The sequence below is a fragment of the Pleurodeles waltl genome, chromosome 9, assembly GCF_031143425.1.
Source record: "Pleurodeles waltl isolate 20211129_DDA chromosome 9, aPleWal1.hap1.20221129, whole genome shotgun sequence".
Classification (NCBI taxonomy): Eukaryota; Metazoa; Chordata; class Amphibia; order Caudata; family Salamandridae; genus Pleurodeles; species Pleurodeles waltl.
Window position 1 is genome coordinate 472708939 of NC_090448.1, and position 20134 is coordinate 472729072.

Sequence of the window (20134 nt, forward strand, 5' to 3'; positions counted from 1 at the left end):
CGCTCTCAGCAGGCCACTCTTGATTCATAATTAGAAGGCCTTGCCACGTTTTCTTTTTCCCAGCTTGCCTTACCCACACCGAGGAGCACAATAATGACAAGAGGCCCAGGGCACTGAAACATACATCATCAGTTGCACTTACTGGTAGCTCCAGTTACAGTTATTCCCAGTTTTATCACACGAGCATTCATATGTTCTCTGACATTTTAAAGCTATACAGGAAGACACCAGTGACAAAGCGCTAGCGCCAGCTATTATTCATCATACAGAAAGAGGGGACTTAGAATAGATTGTTCACACAATAGAAAAGCTTATGCCAGTTGAGGATTTTGAAGTGATTGAGAGCCATGCAATAGCCTTTGTCAGACCTTCACAAGTTGGCACGGATGTTCTACCTACACACAGACCAGACTGTGGTTCAATGGATTCTTCCAACTCCGAACCCTGCCTTCAGAAAGTACTGTCACCCATGAATAACACTAACCTGTGTAGCAAAGTGTAGCCGACACCAGTGCCAATATGATAGGTGGATACCTTTTGTGTTTTGTGATCCAGGTGGGAAGAGGGCTCTTGCATGACTGTCTTGCTCGTTGCTGTTCTGAAGAGTTGTGCCGTGCTAGGGAGGGATTGGCCATATTCATAGCACTTGAACCTGCTAAGTCTTTAAGGAATTCTGGATGTATCTGAGTACCATTTTGATCCACCGTCAATGTCCCATGGTGAAGGCCATGTGTCAATATAAACATTTAATAGGTTCATTTCTGTTCCTGGTCTTTGGCTGCTAGACTGGATCTAGCTTTGATTTCGGTTTAGGTTTCTGAATTCTTAGTTTATTTTTCGGTTGTAATGCTTTGTGAATTTATGTAACAGCTTTAGGCACACTGGACCTCATTTATGGGGTAGGAGTGTTTTGGGATGGACTGGGGTGGTGAATATGGATTGCATTTTTGAAAGATGATGGTTTATTCATTTGGTATGTGTGGACAATGATAATTGCTGTTGGTGCATAGTGCTTTAGAATGATGAGGCTAGAGTGACTTGGCGGACTTGGTCAACTTGGAGTGCTGTGACTTGGGATGTTAATGGTCTGAGACACAATAAAACATGGTGTGGCCACTAATCTTCTGCAGTGACACAAACATGAATGTTTCAAGAGATCCACCTCTTAACAAATAAGTGTAATTTCTTTGGTTGGTGGCAGTGCTTGATAGATTAACCTTGGGGAGGCTAGAGGGAGATATTATGAAGCACTCACCGAACGTTATCACAGGGGTGAGCTGGACACGCGTTGCTGGTTCTCAACTCCACCACCAGGCTTCCGTCACCATATTAAAGTTATGGGTAACTCAAACTCAATGGGGGAAAGAGGAGTGGGAGAAAAGACATGGCTCCAGATCCTTGGACCCTCCTTGGAAGACTGTTACCTGTAAATGATCTTGGGCATCACTCTCTTTAAGATACGATTTGGATTAGTGATAGAAAATGTGCTAACATCCTATCTCACAGTTTGTTAAAATGTTATACCTGTTTCATCCCCTTTTCCTGCTTACGTGTGTTGTCCTCAATAGGAGTCTTATGGGAAGACAGTAATCTCTGGAGCTGGTCAACCTGTATGTACGTGCATAATTGTAGAGCCGTTACTCAATTTACTGGATATATGTAATATATATTCATTAAGTAGTTATATCACTATGTACATATCACAAGGTATACTATGAAGCACATTGTACCTAATAACAATTTGTAGGAAAATGCCTCTGTTGGCATGGTTACCCCCTAGCTTTTTGCCTTTTATTGATGCTAGTTATGATTGAAAGTGTGCTGGGACCCTGCTAACCAGGCCACAGCACCAGTGTTCTTTCCCTAAACTGTACCTTTGTCTCCACAATTGGCACAGCCCTGGCACACAGATAAGTCCCTCGTAAATGGTACCCCTGTTACCAAGGGCCCTTGAGCCAGGGAAGGCTAAGGGGTACAGCATGTATTATGCCACCCTGGGGACCCTTCACTCAGCACATGCACACTGCCTCACAACTTGTGTGTGCTGATGGGGAGAAAAAGACTAAGTTGACATGGCACTCCCCTCAGGGTGCCATGCCCACAACCCACTGCCTGTGACATAGGTAAGTCACCCCTCTAGCAGGCCTTCCAGCCCTAAGGCAGGGTGCACTATAAAATAGATGAGGGCATAACTGCATGAGCACTATGCCCCTATAGTGTCTAAGCCAAATTCTTAGACATTGTAAGTGCAGGGTAGCCATCACTCCACAGTTCCATAATGGCTACACTGAATACTGGGAAATCTGGTATCAAACTTCTCAGCCCAATAATCCCACACTGATGACAGTGTGGGATTTATTGAGAAATACACACAGGGGTCATCTTAGAGATGCCCCCTGTATACCAGTCCAATTACTTGTGCTAGGCTGACCAGTTTCTGCCAGCCTGCCACATCTAGACAGGTTTCTGGCCACATGGGTTGAGTGCCTTTGTGCACTCTGTGACCAGGAACAAAGCCTGTACTGGGTGGAGGCGCTTCACACCTCCCCCTGCAGGAACTGTAACACCTGGCGGTGAGCCTCAAAGGCTCAAGCCTGGTGTTACAGCACCCCAGGGCACTCCAGCTAGTGGAGATGCCCACACCCTGGACACAGCCCCCACTTTTGGCAGCAAGGCCGGAGAAGATAATGAGAAAAACAAGGAGGAGTCACCCTCCAGCCAAGACAGCCCCTAAGGTGTCCGGAGCTGAGGTGACCCCTGCCTTAGGAAATCCTCCATCTTGCTTTGGAAGATTTCCCCCAATAGGATTAGGGATGTTCCCCCCCACCCACAGGGAGAAGGCACAAGGAGGGTGTAGCCACCCTCAGGGACTGTAGCCATTGGCTATTGCCCTCCAGCTCTAAACACCCCCCTAAATTGAGTATTTACGGGTGACCCTGAACCCAGGAAAACTGATTCCTGACAACCTGAAACAAGAAGACCTGCAGAGAATACAGAGACAACAACTGACTTGGCCCCACCCCTACCAGCCTGTTTCCAGACTCAAAGAACCTGCAACAGCGATGCATCCAGAGGGACCAGTGACCTCTGCCAACTCAGAGGACTGCCCTGCAACCCAAAGGACCAAGAAACTCCTGAGGACAGCGGCTCTGTCTAAACAACCAAGAAGCAACCAACTTTAAAGGGACTGCAGCCTCACTCCAGAAGCGAAAGTCCCCAACACTCTGCACGTGATGCCCCCGGCTCGTGTCCAGAGAAACCAACACTGCAGCGAGGACCCCCAGGCTACTCCGACGATGTGGACACCCTGCGACGACCTCCCTGCACCCCCACGGCAACACCTGCACAGAGAATCCAGAGGCTCCTCCTGACCGCGACTGCCCGGTAACAAAGAACCCTACGCCTGGAAGAAGCACTGTACCCGAAGCCCCCAGGCCCGAGAGAAACTACCGGTGCAGGAGTGACCAGCAGTCAGTGGCTGGCCTGAGAAGCCCCAATGTGCCCTGCCTGCATCGCCAGAGTGACCCCAGGTCTCCATTGATTTCAACCTAAAAACCCAACACCTATTTTGCACACTTCACCTGGCCGACCCTGTGCCGCTGAGGGTGTATTTTGTGTGCCTGTTTGTGACCCCCCCCCCGCAGTGCTCTACAAAACCCCCTTGGTCTGCTCCCCACAGACGCAGGTACTTACCTGCTGGCACACTGGAACCGGAGCACCCCTGGTCTCCATAGGCACCTATGATAATTGAGCCCTACTTTTACCTCTGCACCCGACCGGCCCTGTGTTTCTGTGCTGGGTGTTTGGGGTTGACTTGAACCCTCAACGGTGGGCTGCCTGTGCCCCGGAGACTGAACTTGTAAGTGCTTTACTTACCTGACAAACTAACCTTTACCTACCTCCCCAGGAACTGTTGATTTTTGCAGTGTCCACTTTCGAAATAGTTTATTGCCATTTCTTGTGCCAAAACTGTGTACATTACTGTTTTAATACAAAGTTCCATATTTACCTATGCCAAGTACCTTACAATTTATGTACTTACTTGAATTCTGAACCTTGTGGTTCTAAAATAAATTAAGAAAATAATATTTTTCTATATAAAAAGTTATTGGCCTGGAGTTAAGTCTTTGAGTGTGTGTTCTCATTTATTGCCTGTGTGTGTACAACAAATGCTTAACACTACCCTCTGATAAGCCTACTGCTCGACCAGGGTATTTTCTAAACTGACTGGCCTCCTGACCGAAGTACCTCTTTGATTCCAAATAAATGGTGAGGTTTTAACAGTGCCATCGCTACCAAATACATTAGGCCAGGCATCCATTTGTTACTATGCTGATTGTGGGTCAAATGGGTAGGAAAAAGTCTTAAGTGCTATAGACCGAAGGGGTGAATAGTGATTCAGACATGGTAATGATAGGCAATATGTCTTTTTTGGGGGGGAGCTTTCCACTTGCCTCAGGGAAGTATGCGTCTTCATTTCTTGTGATACTGATCTCCTCTTCAGCAGTATTGAGATTTTTGCCAGGGGTCTCCCTGACCATTTATTGCCATGGGGCTAGGCCAGTACCTAAAAATCTAATGCATGGGGACGCCAGTACCATGCAGTATTAGACCAGTTAGCCCCATTGATCAGTGTATTCTCTAAGGAAAATTGGCATACTATTGACTCCCAACATACTTTACTCTAGGCATTCCTCTGAAGACTGGTACTGTCTCACATCACTGGTGAAGATGATGCAAGTCTCCAATTATTCAGGATTTGGAGACAGCCATCCTTACCACTGCAAAAGAAGTGCCTACACATGCTAGCCAGTGGGACGGATGTGTCCTGGAGAAATTGAGAGCGAATACAAGGAGGCAACTACAGATGCTGCCAAAATGCATTATCTGTGGGTATGAAAATGACTGTATGGAACAGGTTACTATAGGAAATTATGTAGCTGTGAAGTAGACTCCATTTTGGGGCAGGTCCTGGGGGGGGGGGCTTACCCCCACCTGACCCTCTAATTCTGAAAATGAAACAAGAGGAGATAAGGAAGAAAGCAATTTGTAGCGTGTACAGCTACTCCACGGAGTGTCCCGGCGCAAAAGCCATAGGTCAGCAGAGGTAAACAAGAAAGTAATTAGTCCTGCACAAAAAGCCAAGTTTTAAGCTTTTTCTTAAAACGCTGCAACATCACTCACTTCAATCAACTCCATAGGTAGCTAATTACATGCTACATAGCCAAGGTAGATGAGAGACCGTCCACTTGTTCTTGCACGTTGAATTCTGGGTATCACTACTAGAAGTTTGTTAGCAGACCTCAACTTTCTGGGAGCAGCATAGAATCCAAACCTGGGCCTGAGATAAGAAGCCCCAGATTGGTAAAGGGCTCTATTCACCAGAATGAGAGCCTTAAACATAATATTTTCCTGATGGGTAGCCAATGTAAGGCCCACAGACAGGGCAAGCTGTGTGTTCTGGCTGGCACATTTAACAGAAGGTGGGCTGCTGCAATTTGGACCACTTGAAGCCTATCCATCAGATTTCCTGATAGTCCAAAGTATAAGCCATTGCCATAATCTATCCTGGAGGTGATTTAAAGCCTGACTGACCAGTTGTTTTGCTGCAAAGGACATTTTTAGGGACAGCATGATGCTAAAACAGGTGTCTATCAAAGTTTTAACTTGAGGCTTAAAGGACAAGTTGTCATCAAATTTCATCCCAAGACTTCTGACTGTGCCACTATGGAGGGGGGGTCATCAGGCCAGAAGTTCTGCCAAGATTCTGGCGTAATGTTACCAAAAAAGAGAAGTTCAGCTCTCTCCTCATTACATTTGAGTTGATAGGTTACCAACCCAGTGAAAACATGCTGTTAATCACATTTTAAGGAGGACCTTGCTAATGAGGAGGGTTACATAACATTATGACCTTAGCAGTCCAGTAAGGTTCCAGATAATAATAGATTCCCCACAGAACTATTTAAACATTGGTCTAGTCACCTTAGTTCAAAGTTCTGTGCCAAAGCAAATATGGAGGGCAGCCTGTTGGTCAATTTGAGGCATACTGTTTTAAAACTGATACATAAACACAGAAACCTTGTACTTCCTGCCAGTCCCTTTTGATCACCACCCTTCTGAAAGTCCTGGATCATACTTGTTCTTGTTGACTCCACCACAGTGGGTCAAGAGAATTTAATACTGGTAGATACTTTCCAGTTGGAAATAGGTATTAGATGGTACTGCCCTCTTTGCATTGGCTATAGGACCAATAGCATGCTGGGTCAGATCTAGTAGTAGGGTTCCCCTAGTAAAGAGCTTACCTTCAAAGGTTTACACTGAAGATTGGATATCCTATCCTGTTCCTTTTGGGTTCTTGGTTCACATTTCCTACTTTTGGGAACATTCTGGTAACTGGTCGAGTTCCAACCTGATCCTGGTACAAGACTGATCTGAAGGGATTCTTATATGCTATCATCTCAGTGTGACTGTGTCTGAATTTAAATATGTAGGTACAGAAATTGTCTTAGAATTGGGTCTTTTTTTAGCCTAACTTTACAGTGGTCTTGAATAGATTCTGGTGTGATGATGTTCACTGTGAGAAGCTGCCCTTGCCTCTCCTTGGCAGAGCACATTCTTTTAAAATGATTTAGCTTTTATGTGTCCTATATATATATATATATATATATATATATATATATATATATATATTGCAGAGCACTCTTACTGGATATCGGAAAACATACTTTCATAAGGTTGACCTCATTTTACTGACCCTCCTCTGGTAACCCAACCCCAAGGGAAATCTTTTTTTTAAGCTGTGCTGACTGACCTACAAGTAGGTGACATCTCCTTTCCATATTATGTAATGAGTTATCACTAGCGGCCTGCTTGGTGGTTGCTAATAATTGGGCTTTCTCCTTTCTCCTGGAATCTGTCAAGATTGATTGATTTCAGAAGATATAATTTAGATACACTTTTGCCACAGGGGAAAGGGTGCCAGGAATTTCCAAAATGTGACCGTCACTGTAATTACAACCTGGAAAAAAGCATCATGAACGGGGAAAAAAGAACACGTTACTTTCCTTCAGTAATGCCTTATCTGGTAGAGACATATTCTAGTTACAGGTTCCTTACCTTTGAATTTCCCCCAGGTGCCAGACTAGATCTGGAGAATTTTCTGAGCAGTTCCCCTGTGCGCAGTTAGGTGGCATTGTCTGCACCATATGCACCGTTGTGGGTCCTATATCGGCGCCACCCTGACATGCTCATCTGTTCCTTCCGTGTCAGCTAGCTCTGATCCAAAGAGAACTAACCCTCAGTTATTTTTTGAGTGGCTTTTGACATTTTGTTGAAGATTTGTTTTGAGTTTTCAACTCCTGAAGCATTGAGGATTTCATTGGGGAAGACCAGATTTAAGCCCTGCGGTTCCTCTTATTTGATGATGTCCATGACGGATCCAAACCTTGTGTGTCTTTGGCACCTAAAGCACGACCACAACGCAAAGTTGTGCTCTGAGTGTTGGGCCATGCATCCGAAGGCTTTAAAGGAGCGGTCCCTGAAGCCGATGGCAGCCCAATGTTCGACTCTGCAAGTCGAGATCTCGGTCAAGAGGAATGTCCCGGGATTGGTCACAGAGTTCTCCATTGTTGTCGTCCCACTCCAAATCCTCTGGCAATTGGGTAAGTCAAGGCACAAGAAGAAAAGCAAGTCGTCAAAGTTTTCTTTGACTTTTCCTTGTCCATCGGCCGATGAAATGAGGGAGCGTCGACATTCTAGACTCGCTCTGTGGAGACTGTGCCTGGATTGACTTTGCGCCTCTCCTAGTTTCCAGGAGCTGGAACGACCCCTACCTAACTCCTGGAGTTTTGAGGCCATGTGCCTCGTTATTGGACAATCCGACACCGCTGGAGCACCTTCAGGCCCTGCTGAGTCGGAAGGGGCCTTTTCAGGTTATGGGCCAGTGGCTTTGGCCTCAGCACTGAAAGACTCCCATGGTTCCAGTCCTGGATCCGGACCGATGTGGTCATTCCACCTTGCCCTCCCCGATGCTCCCGGTGCCTCTTATGCCCACGGGTGGCACCATCCCCATTCTCCTTTCCAACCCCGACATGGAGTCGGTTGGGCATTGTAAGACGCTGGCAGGAGACTTGCCTTCATGTCAAACCTGAGCCCCTTACTTATGGACTAGGGTACCGTGAGGAATGGGAGGGGTCGCTGGAACCTTTTAGAATACCAGCTCGAAGACCGGATGGACAGGCGTACAGACTTGGGTGAGGCCAGCGGACTGGATACTTCTCCAGTTACTAGCATGCTTTCTCTGTGGCTACAGAGGAGGGAGCTTCATATTTCATGGTGGTGAGAAGAGCAGCGGAGGTCTTGGACCTTGAGTTGTCTTTAGTTGCTGTCAGGACTAACCTCCTGACAGTGGTGCTTCAACCTGGAGCTTCCTCCTCAGAACCAATGATCCCCTTTAATGAAGCCCTCACGGATGTCCTACTAGGTACCTGGTCCAAACCCAGCACAGGGGCTCCCATGAACAAGACAATTGCCCACTGCCATCGCCACTCTCCAGAGACCCAAGCTTTCTGATGCAACACACCACCCGAGAGCTTAGTAATCCAAGCCTCTACTTCAGGGGGCTTGTTCCTTCCCGCACTCTCTCATAGAGATTCCAAAAGGTTGCACACAGTTGGGAAGAAGATGTTTTTCTTCCACCAGCCTAGCATTGTGGTCCATGAACACTGCATGCCTTTTAAGGCATTACTCCCACATGCTGTGGGATAAGGTTGCACAAGAGCTGCCAAAAGTCCGGAGGAGGCACAGGCTGTACTCTCTCAGGAGGTAGCTGATGGGAGATATGCAGCAGATTTCACCATACTTACGAACTGCAAACTGGACACAACCAACTCACTAGGCAGAGCGGCTTTGTCGACAGTGGCCCTGAGGCACCAAGCCTGGCTGAGGGCGTCTGGCTTTTCAGGAAATTCCCAGGCTACTTTGATGAACATGTCCTTTGATGTCACCCTTTACTTCAGAGACAAGGCAGACTCGGTGCTCAAGCACTCAAGGATTCTCATGCTACGACCAGGTCCTTGGGCCTTGCGGTGGCCTGATGTCCCCCTAAGTCTGCCTCTCGCCTCCAACTGGGTCCATTCCTGGCCAGCCACTGTGCTATGCATGCTGCCAAGCCTTTATGTGACATCCACCGAGCACATGGATGAGGGAGACAGTCTGACCAGAATACCCCTAGCTCCCCTTCCCCACCCCTCCGGCAGCACTGCAGCAGCCTCTAAGACTTCCTTGTCTGACTCCCCACCAAGGGCTAGGAGGAGGCAGGATCTGCCAACACCTGCTTGGCTGGCAATCCATCATGTTAGACAGGTGTGTTTTGCAGATAGTCCAAAGGGGCTACTCCCTCCCCTTTGACACTACCTCCCCATCCATGCCACCATCCTATGATCTGATGACGCAATACCTATCCCTTCTCCTTGAGGAAGTTACAGCTCTCTAGGCCAAGGAAGTCATAGAGAGGGTTCCTGTGCCAGAGGTAGGCAGTGGTTGCTCTTCCCGCTACTTTCTGGTACCCAAAAAGGACACGGGCCTCCACTTTATCCTAGACCTTCAATCCCTCAATCTCTTCCTCAAGAAGGAGAAGTTCAAAATGCTCACTCTGGCCCAGTTTTTATCTGCCCTGGACCCAGGAGACTGGATGGTAGTATTGGACTTGCAGGATGCTTATTTACATATTCCTGTCCTGCCTGCCCACAGATGTTACTTGCGGTTCACAGTGGGTCACAACCACTTTCAGTCCATTATGCTCCCCTTTGGCCTTACCAGCACCCCTCTGGTGTTCACCAAGGTGATGGCGGTGGTCACAGCTCATCTGCACAGATGAGGGGTTTCAGTCTTCCCCCCTGTCGATGACCTGCTGTTGAAGGCAAGTTTGCCCCAGGCTCCCGTCTCCCACCTCCAGACTATGGTGGACTGCCTGCATTCGCTGGGGTTCACTATAAATGTGCCAAAGTCACACCTGACTCACTTTCAGATGCTCCCTTTCATCGGAGCTGTTCTGGACACAGTGCAGTTTTGGGCCTATCCTCCCGAGCAGCAGGTACAGGATATTGAGGGTCTGATACCAATGTTTCAGCCTCTATCCTGGATTTCGGTGAGAATGACTCTGAGCCTCCTGGGCCTTATCGCCTCCTGCATCCTGCTCATGACACATGCCAGATGGCATATGTGGGCTCTGCAGTGGGACCTGAAGTTTCAGTGGGCGTAGCATCAGGGGAATCTCTCCGAAAAGGTCCAGATCTCGGAGGGAGCTGCGCAAGATCTGCAGTGGTAGTTAGCGAACCGCGATTGGGTCAGAGGTAGATCCCTCTCCCTTCCCCAAGCAGATCTGACAGTAGTGACAGATGCATCACTCCTGGGATCGGGTGTCCATCTGCGAAAGGTGGAGATCAGGGGCATCTGGTATCCAGCGGAGGCTGGACTGCACATCAACCTGTTAGAGCTCTGTGTGATCCAGCTAGCATTGAAGGCATTTCTTCCCTCTGTCAAGATGATGCAGGTGTTCGCAGACAATACCACTGCCATGTGGTACTGCAACAAGCAGGGCTGTGTGGGGTCGCGGACCCTTTTTCAAGAGGCTCTGCACCTTTGTACGTGGCTGAAACAGCAAGGCATATCCCTGGTAGTTACACATCTGGTGGGCTGTCTGAACACCAGAGCAGACAAACTCAGCCAAAAATGTCTACTGCATCACAAATGGTGTCTTCATCCGGAGGTGGCGCAAGGTCTAGTTCAGCAGTGGGGAAAGCCTTGGCTAGATCTGTTCGCCTCAACAAAGAATGCCCAATGTCAACAGTTTTGTGCGTTGGAGTTTCCATAGCAGCAATCGCTTGGAGACAATTTTCCTCTTGATTGAAACTCGGGCCTGCTGTACGCCTTTCCACCCATACCACTTCTGCCCAGAGTTCCCAAGAAGATCAAGACCAACTGGGCCCAAGTAATCCTTGTGGCTCCGGACTAGGCACGAAAGATTGGTATTCTGTATCCTGAACTGTTGAGCATGTCCATCGATCCTCTGGACAGACTGCCCCTTTGGGAGGATCTTCTGTTGCAGCAGCACGGGAGGTTTCTGCACCCCAACCTGTAAACTCTCCATCTTCTTGTGTGGAGATTGAGCAGCGACGGTTGACAGCTTTGACCTTACGCCGAAGTCTGTAACATAATCTTGGCAGCCAGGCATCCCTCCACCAAAATGGTATACGCCTGTTGGAAGAAATGAGGTTCTATTGTTTATCCTTTCCCTGGCCCAGCAGAGCTCTGCTATGGGCACTCTCAGAGGTTATTTGTCTGTTATTTCTGTGTTTTTGAGGTTGCCTGATCAACCTTCTTAGTCTCCTATTGTTAATTAGCATGTCAGGGTGGCACCTATATAAGACCCACAGCATCATATGGTGCAGACATCGCCACCTAATTGCGCGCAGGGGAACTGCTCAGAAAATTCTCCAGATCCAGTCTGATCGGTGGGGGAAATTCAAAGGTAAGGAAACTGCAACTAGAATATATCTCTACCAATCAATATTTCAAAGGATAACTCACTGTGGTCAGGTGTCTTGCTCAGAGCCAGTGTGGTGGACCACAGAAACTAGGATGTGATCAGCATTTACAAATTACATGATATTGTGTGAATGCAACAGGATAAAGTCATTTACGTGCCTGTCAGCAGACCTAGGCTTAGCTCCATAGGAAATATGCCTGTATGGGAGAATCTGACATACCCTGATTATTTACGATGTGGAGATCATTCCCCAATAGAAGCCAGAGTTCTAAAGGGGGAATTAATTGAGGAGACAGTCCCCAAAATATACAAAACAATTTTACATAATTTGCCTTGCATCCTTCCGGCTTAAGGGACAGGTCATTAGCTTAATTGGGACCAAATGAATAAGAAGTTTTGGATGGTGGTTTCATGCATGCTCTGGAAGTAACGTTTTAGTACAGTTTGAGACCAGTACTATTTAAGATTCTACAAACGGTGTATTTTCCATAGATCTGGATTGTTTACTATGTGACACCATATGCTGCCACATCGAGGAGGGAACCTTTTCGATATTATTTGTGGTTGTGTTAAAATTCAACCATTTTGGGAGACTGAGCTATGAGCCCACGATGATTGTAGGAACGGGGATTGCATTCAGGCCTGCATGGCTGTTTTGGGGACGGGGGGGAGCAACTTGTGACTTGGCAAAATGCAGGTTGACTTTGTAGTTGATGGGTTGATGATGCTCCAAAGGAACAAAGCCCATGAATGTGGTAACGGCGGTGTCTTGTTTTGGAGGAGTGGAAAAGGGGAATGGATTTGTGTACGACCATAGAAAAATCTATTTATGAGGGACACACAAGCTCAAAAAAATTCCCGACACCACAGAACAATGTTTGATTGGATTGGTCAAAGGTGCGTAAATTGTTGGCTGGCTGTTGGGATGCTCTGCTGAAACAATATATTAACTATTTCATTATCCTGTGACGCCTGTTCTTGTGTTATCAGTTTATTATCTACAGTCCACTTCTTATGAATGCTGTAATAGCAGATAGTCAATCAGTGAAGTTTTAGAATTTGTCTTGGAATCTGTGTTGAATAAAGAGATTGGACAATAAGATTGATATAAATTAAAACAAAAACAAAAATGTATGTTTATAATAGCAGGTTTCTGGGATCCTAAAAAAACAAATAAGAACTTTATGAGTTTATCATAAAACAAAAAACATAGATACCAGTGCAGTAAGCGATTCATAGCTATCAATATGAGTAAGAGTCCATATAGTACATCTTGCAGATCAGAAGTCATATGAAGGAAAAACCTGCACCATGCAGTGTCATCATAATCACTTTGCTGACTCTCCAAGATCTCTCCACCCACCCCACCCAATCCATCCATTTATTATCAATTCAGACCAATCGTACAAATCTCCAGCAACTTTCTCATGTGTCCTAACCATTTTCGTTCAAATCTGTCCTGCAGTTGCCCATTCATGGACATCATTCTGCCAAAATGCCAGTCTAGGGGCCTGTGAGCAGATCATGTGGATAGCAATTGGGTATTTGGCCAGTACCAACCCCAGAGAGGCAAACTGATGTTTCAACTTAGAGTCATGAGGTTTGGGAATCAGATTGAGAAGGCAATGCTGTATATTTTTTTCTCTTTAAGTAGTCTTACTGTTGGTTTTTATTGGTTGACCACCCCTTGCCAATTTTCAGACAGATGTTCTCAGCTCCAGGTCATATTTAAAATGTCTGCATCACTCCTCCTACACTGAGGGCATGCTAGGGGCTTAGATCGGTAAATCCTATGCAATTGGGTCACAGCCAGGTACGTACAATGGACTTAATTAAAATGCACGATAGTAAATCTGCCATTGCTAGATATGGCCTCTATCGGTCTATAGGTCGATCTCCTTTCTGTCAATAGTGTTTCTAATTTTGCATCTCACCCCCTCTGAGCTATAAAAGGCTACTTAGATCTGTATTGTTTCATTGTGCAATATAAATGTGACATGCCATAGGAAACAGTATGTCTAAAACAGCAGTTGTTGTGGGTGCACTGGAGATTCCTGTCTAGATCTTTCTGACCGTGTTTGCCATCTTGGTGTATTGCAAGACATCACCTTCCCCATATCTCAAATCTAATTTGGGCCTACTCAAATGTACAAATGTCTCCCTAGGATACATATCACCTAAAGTGGTGCATCCACCATTCTTCCATCGGGCCAAGGACATATTTTTGCATATATTCTGAACCAGCTCCACCCACCATACAGTTAGGGACCTGGAAAAAGGAGGACCCTTCACTATCCTTCTGACTATAGTATTCTGCGCTGCAGTAAATGCTTAATTATGAATGGGCAGATTACCTGCTACAGTCTGTTAGCCAGTGCATCATTGAGACGGGGCGGTAAAGCCCCAGCCAAGGGAGATCTTTCGCAGGTTTTGACAGCATGATAATTACTGCCTCCCTCATTTTTGTAAGCCCTGGTATCCTTGTGGTAATCAATGGGTTCTCTTCACCATTGGGAATCTATCTATTTTAATGGAAGGTCCAAGATTTAAGTGTATTTTTCTAATCTTGTGGAAGGATTGTGGGAGGCTGGGTGTAGCACCTATACTGAGTCCAGGCAACCCTTAGTGATGGTGATTAGGTGTCGAGAGAGCAAAAGCTCTCTAGGCGTAGATGTGGTGAGCAGCTAAAGCTTATCTAGGAGGAGTGTAAAGCACTTGAAATACCACAATAGTAAGCTAGTAACCATTCACAAAAAAGAACCACATCAGGTGTTGCAAAAATTATGGTTTCTTTATCACAACACTAAAGCTATATTAACATTGGTATATCTCCACCTGGAGATATCAACACACAAAAATATACACTTACCAATAGGCAGGAAAAGAATAAAAATACATGGGACCCTGTTTGGGGGGGCCTCTATCTGCCTCTATCTGTTAATGGGAGAGGCAAACCGTGTACTAAGAAGTGGTATAAGAATGGAAGTGCCCAACCAGGGTAAGTGTATTAGGACCTCAGGGGCTAGGGAAGTGGGAAATCACCAGCGGGTGCAGGGGAGTGACTCCTTTACTCCAAGGGAGATTTCTTCTTGCTTCTTGGAGGTAGGCAGAGTACTTGTGACCGTGGTGGTTGCACAGCCACGGGTGTTGCAGAAATCTTGCAGGAGCTGGAGAAACAATGTTGCAGTGGGAGCCCTTCCAAGTGGATAGTCTTGTTTCAGTTCCAAAAACAGACCAGCAGAGGTTCCGGAGGCCAGGAGCAGGAGATGTCTTGCAGAGAGTTCCTTGAAGAGTCTTGCTCGACTAATCTGAGGACCTACCCTCGGGGGAGCCCTTAAGTAACCCTGAAAGGGGGTTGGTCACTCTAGTTACCTACCTATCAGAGGGGTCAGGGATGTCATCTACCTGGCCTAACCAGTCAGTTGCTCCCACAGACCGCTGTCCACCTTGTTTCCAAGATGGCAGAATCAACCAGAGCTCTGTGCAACTACCTAGGGGAGGAGCTGGACATGGCGGTGGTTACTCTATCCTTTGTGCAGTTTCGCACCAGAGCAGAAACCGGGGGGTTCCTGAAATGGTGCAAATTGTATTATGGAAGGAGGGCACCAAATGTGCCCTTCAAAGCAGTCTGGTGGCACTCAGAGGCCACCCCAGCACAGAGACACCTATTTCAAAGGGAGAGGTGATCACACCTCTCCCTTGCAGGAAATCCATTGCTTTGCCTTTCCCTGCTTGAGTTAGGCTCATCAACAGGAGGGCAGAACTGTGTCTGGGGTTGGCAGCAGCGTGGGCTGGCAGCCAGACCCTGTAAGGTGCACAGGCAGAATTGAGGGGGATCCTTTAAGGAACCCCCAGAGTACATAGGATCATGCAACTAGCACTGGAGTCCGTGTAGTTCCATGACTCCAACATGTTCAATACCAAACATTCCTAGGTTTGGAGAAGCCATTATGTAGTTGGACCGCTTGTGTTGACCGGTGTCCACTACATGCCTTAAGATGGTGTCTCTACACTTACAAGGCCCAGGGAATGGAGTCTGGGGTTTGTAGGGGTACCCTGCTCATGCAGGGGTACCCCCACACTTAGGGACATGCACCCTCCCCTTGGGCTGAAGGGCCTACCAGAGGTGTGACCTACAGTGTCCAAGTGCAGTGGCCGTGATTTAAAGCAAGACTTATATCTGAAGTGAAAGGTGCATGCACCATTTCACCCAGGCTGCAATGGCAGTCCTGCAGACACAGTTTGCATGGGCTGCCATGGGTTGCATAATACATAATGCAGCCAATGGGAGACCCCCTCGGGTACATTGCCCTGAGTTCCATAGTACCATATATTAGGTACTTACATGGGTGCCCCCCCTATGCCAATTGTGAGTGTAAAAGTTTACCATCAACCAAATTTAGATGAGAGAGCACAGACATTGGGGTCCAGATTAGCAGGATCCTAGTGCACTACAGTCTAAACACACTTACACAGGGTATAAAGTGGGGGTAACTATGTCAGTAAGATGCTACTTTCCTACAAGGATGATATAGTCTCCTGTGTTGCACGCTAGCAAAAGGTCACAATAAACACTAGTGCACTGGAGCTTTTCTGACTTTTCAGTGTTGTGGACAATGTATTCTACTTCTTCACAAGTCTTTGTTGTGTTTTTTATACATATTTTGTAGTATTAAAGAACGTTCCTATAACTAAGTTTTTCCATTTTGTATAAGCATTTATTACTCTATTTTAGCTTTGATATTGTGTCCGGACAGGTGTCTCTCAGTAGACCTTTTACTGTTACTTAACCTGTGAAAATTGTGCTTCTATCGTTGCTACAACCAAATTATAGACCTGCTGTACGGACGCAGAGGTTTGCCATGTGAAATTAGAAAAAATTACCAATGCACAAATCATGAATTGCAAAACTGTACTTTTACATGCGGGTATAACGTAGTGAATAAGTAATAGTCGCAATCCTTACATCGGAAATAGCAAAATAGGATTGTGAACATGTCGCTCATTGCAAAAGCTGGTGCAGCAGTTACTGAAAAATCAGAAAATAAACCAGTTCTCCGAATCTGGAAATCATGAAAACATGATATTACAGCTAAGGCCCCATCAAGCTCCAGGGCAACTCAGGAGTCACCTCATAGAGATGAGCCCGGTAGAACGTGGAAGAAAAGGTTCAGTGACTGCGACCTGGAAATTCTTGTCCAAGAATGAGCCCTGGAAAATCAACAACAGTTTGGGAAAGCTTCCTTTCTACCCTTGAAGTCCCAAAGAAAAAGATATGGACATGCATCCAACAATAAGATTACAGCAGTTGGTACCATGAGCTAGACAAAGGACAAAATTAGGAAGATGTGGTGCAAACTACATTTTTGCAGAAGTGAGGCTGGCCATCAGAAAACAAATTGCAGCAACAACAGGTAGGGGACCACACAAACACTGAAGGAGGAACCGAGTGAAAGTACATTTCAGCTAGATGTTGCTCGTGTGATCACTATTAAAACGTTGCCAGGTAAGTGCATCCGTTTAACAAATAAATTGATGTGTAAAGAATACACCATCGGCCTTGTAGTCGAAAGGTATGTAGCTTGGCACATGTACATGTACATAAATGATGTGTCAATGCACGAAACCGTTGCCTGGATCTCTGTGTCCACATGCCACATGTCCATGTTGGCACATACAAATCATAGAGGACCTGAGCTGTATCGTCTGAGCACATGCTATGTGAACATACAAATTTAATTAAAACACTGCAATCTGACAATCTCTCTGCTTTACCTCTTTATACATCCAGCCATTCTATCTGCCCTTACTGACACTGAGGATGTGTATGAAGAAAATGATAACACAGTGCTGAAAAGTGGAACTAGAGGACTAACAATAGATGTCACTGAACATCGACCAGCTTCATTGCGTGTCCTGGATTTCTCAGCCCCATAACCCTTGTCCACAGCACCTGCTGTGTTCACTACAACCCTCGCTGCTGCACAAACATCCACATGGAAAACCAGTCATCATCAGTTATCATCCAGGTGATCCACAGCCGACATAAGGAGACACCAACCATGGCCAGCTGAGGATGCTGGGACACATGCCAATTCAGGGTGTTAGAATGCTAGAGTCCAGCAAAGACTAAAGCTCAAATCTGCCTTTATGTAGTAGAGTTGAGGAGCTGAGCAGTACTTTGCTAAATGGCTTTAAGACACACACATAATGTGACTGAAATGTCATAAGTCACTGCACTGACTGCAGCGATTACAAGCTGAGGCCACACATAAGAGGCATCAATGCCACCGTACTGAAAGCCGGTTGTAGCAAAAGCTTCACAGGACAGCCACTTACAGGTACACAGTGCTTCTGTGAGAGCAGGTGCAAGAGTTAGTAACTCACCCACAGGATACAATTGTCTTAGGAGTCCTCCATCTATGGTTCTCACTGCACCTGGCCTAGGGGGAAACAGGAAGGGTAAAGGTTCATCATCATCATGTGAATCCTCATTGAGTTTTGTAAGGGGAAGCCCTTTTCTGGCTGCAAAGTTATGCAGCACGCAGATCTTGCAACATGCCTCAGGACTGTAGTCCAGTGGCCACCACTTTTGTCTAAGCAGTGGAATCTGCCTTTAAGTCTGCTAAATGTGTGCTCCACTATAGTCTCCTTGCTCTGCTGTACCTTCATAGTGTGTGCCCATGGGTTCAGGTAATGACCATTGATTGATGGTCACACGTGATAAGTATGCAGTAATAAACACTTAGTAAGACCCAACAATCGTTTAGTTCACCTCTGGCAAGCCTGTCCTAAAGGCAGATTGTAAGCTCCTTGGGTGATGGGGCACTCAGCATTGCACACAGCTTCTATTGCATGTTGGGTGTCCTTTTGTACACTGCACTTGGTTACCAATTGTTTGCATGCAATGGAGATTTGCAAGTGCTCTTATGAGGGCTATTCATAATTTGCAACTGTTTCATCCATGCATTTAGCGATTCATGAACAGCTAGTAATCTGGTTGGGGATCCATGGATAGGGGAAGGGCATTCCAAAGCTTTGGACCCTAAATTCCCAAGACCTGCCTGTATGCTTTCGTCTTTTTAAATCAGGTAGCAGATGTTTTGTGCCTTGCCTGAACTGACATGTCTAGTTCGAAATGGTGGGTTGCTCTTTTCTGCATGTGTCCGGGGCCCTTGTTTCACGAATGCCTTGTGCATGGTATAGTGAAAATTTGTCTTGATTCCGTCATCCGGTGAGAGCCATAGCAGTGTTTAAGGGCAGGTTTGGCATTGTCCCATTTCTTGCACGTCAGGGCCAGCATGGCTTTCTATGACCTCTCAATTTCTTTTTTGAAGTTTTTGAATACATAAACAGGAATGTAATCAACTGAGGTTGATCTTGGCTGTCACCTTAACATCGTCCTGTAGGCGACGACACTACTTCTTCATTCACATTTTTTTATGGGCTTTTCAGTAGCCTCCTCTGAAGATACCGACTACCGTGGGGGAGGGAGCCCAGTTAGGAAAAAGAGGACGGAGAACATCCTCTTATTCTCACTTTGCATTATCCGTTTCTCTAAGATCAGATCCCGGTCCTGTCAACGGAGCTTTCAAAATGAACTGACCCTCAGTACAGTGGAAACCCACTTGGACTAAATAAAGTGAGCCCACTGGGATACAGTGACCAGGTCCTTGTCATTTGGGGTAACATTTCTGCATGATATCACCACCTCTGCCACCATCACTGTCCTCTCGATACGGAACTTGAGGCATTGAAACGTACACTGTCAAACGTTGATTATCGGAGCTTTTCAAATAAATAATTTAAGAAGTGAGGTAAAACATGTTTTTTTTTCACGAGCATAATCATTCTCCTTTTAATTCCTGATGACTAGGAATCATACTCTTCATTCATGGTCCACTGGGACCAGTATCCCTGAAAGTCCAAATAGGGTATGCGCACGGCCCTAATGTGCACTCTGTGACCAGGAACAAAGCCTATACTGGGTGGAGGCGCTTCACACCTCCCCCTGCAGGAACTGTAACACCTGGCGGTGAGCCTCAAAGGCTCAAGCCTGGTGTTACAGCACCCCAGGGCACTCCAGCTAGTGGAGATGCCCACACCCTGGACACAGCCCCCACTTTTGGCAGCAAGGCCGGAGAAGATAATGAGAAAAACAAGGAGGAGTCACCCTCCAGCCAGGACAGCCCCTAAGGTGTCCGGAGCTGAGGTGACCCCTGCCTTAGGAAATCCTCCATCTTGCTTTGGAGGATTTCCCCCAATAGGATTAGGGATGTTCCCCCCCACCCACAGGGAGAAGGCACAAGGAGGGTGTAGCCACCCTCAGGGACTGTAGCCATTGGCTATTGCCCTCCAGCTCTAAACACCCCCCTAAATTGAGTATTTACGGGTGACCCTGAACCCAGGAAAACTGATTCCTGACAACCTGAAACAAGAAGACCTGCAGAGAATACAGAGACAACAACTGACTTGGCCCCACCCCTACCAGCCTGTTTCCAGACTCAAAGAACCTGCAACAGCGATGCATCCAGAGGGACCAGTGACCTCTGCAAACTCAGAGGACTGCCCTGCAACCCAAAGGAC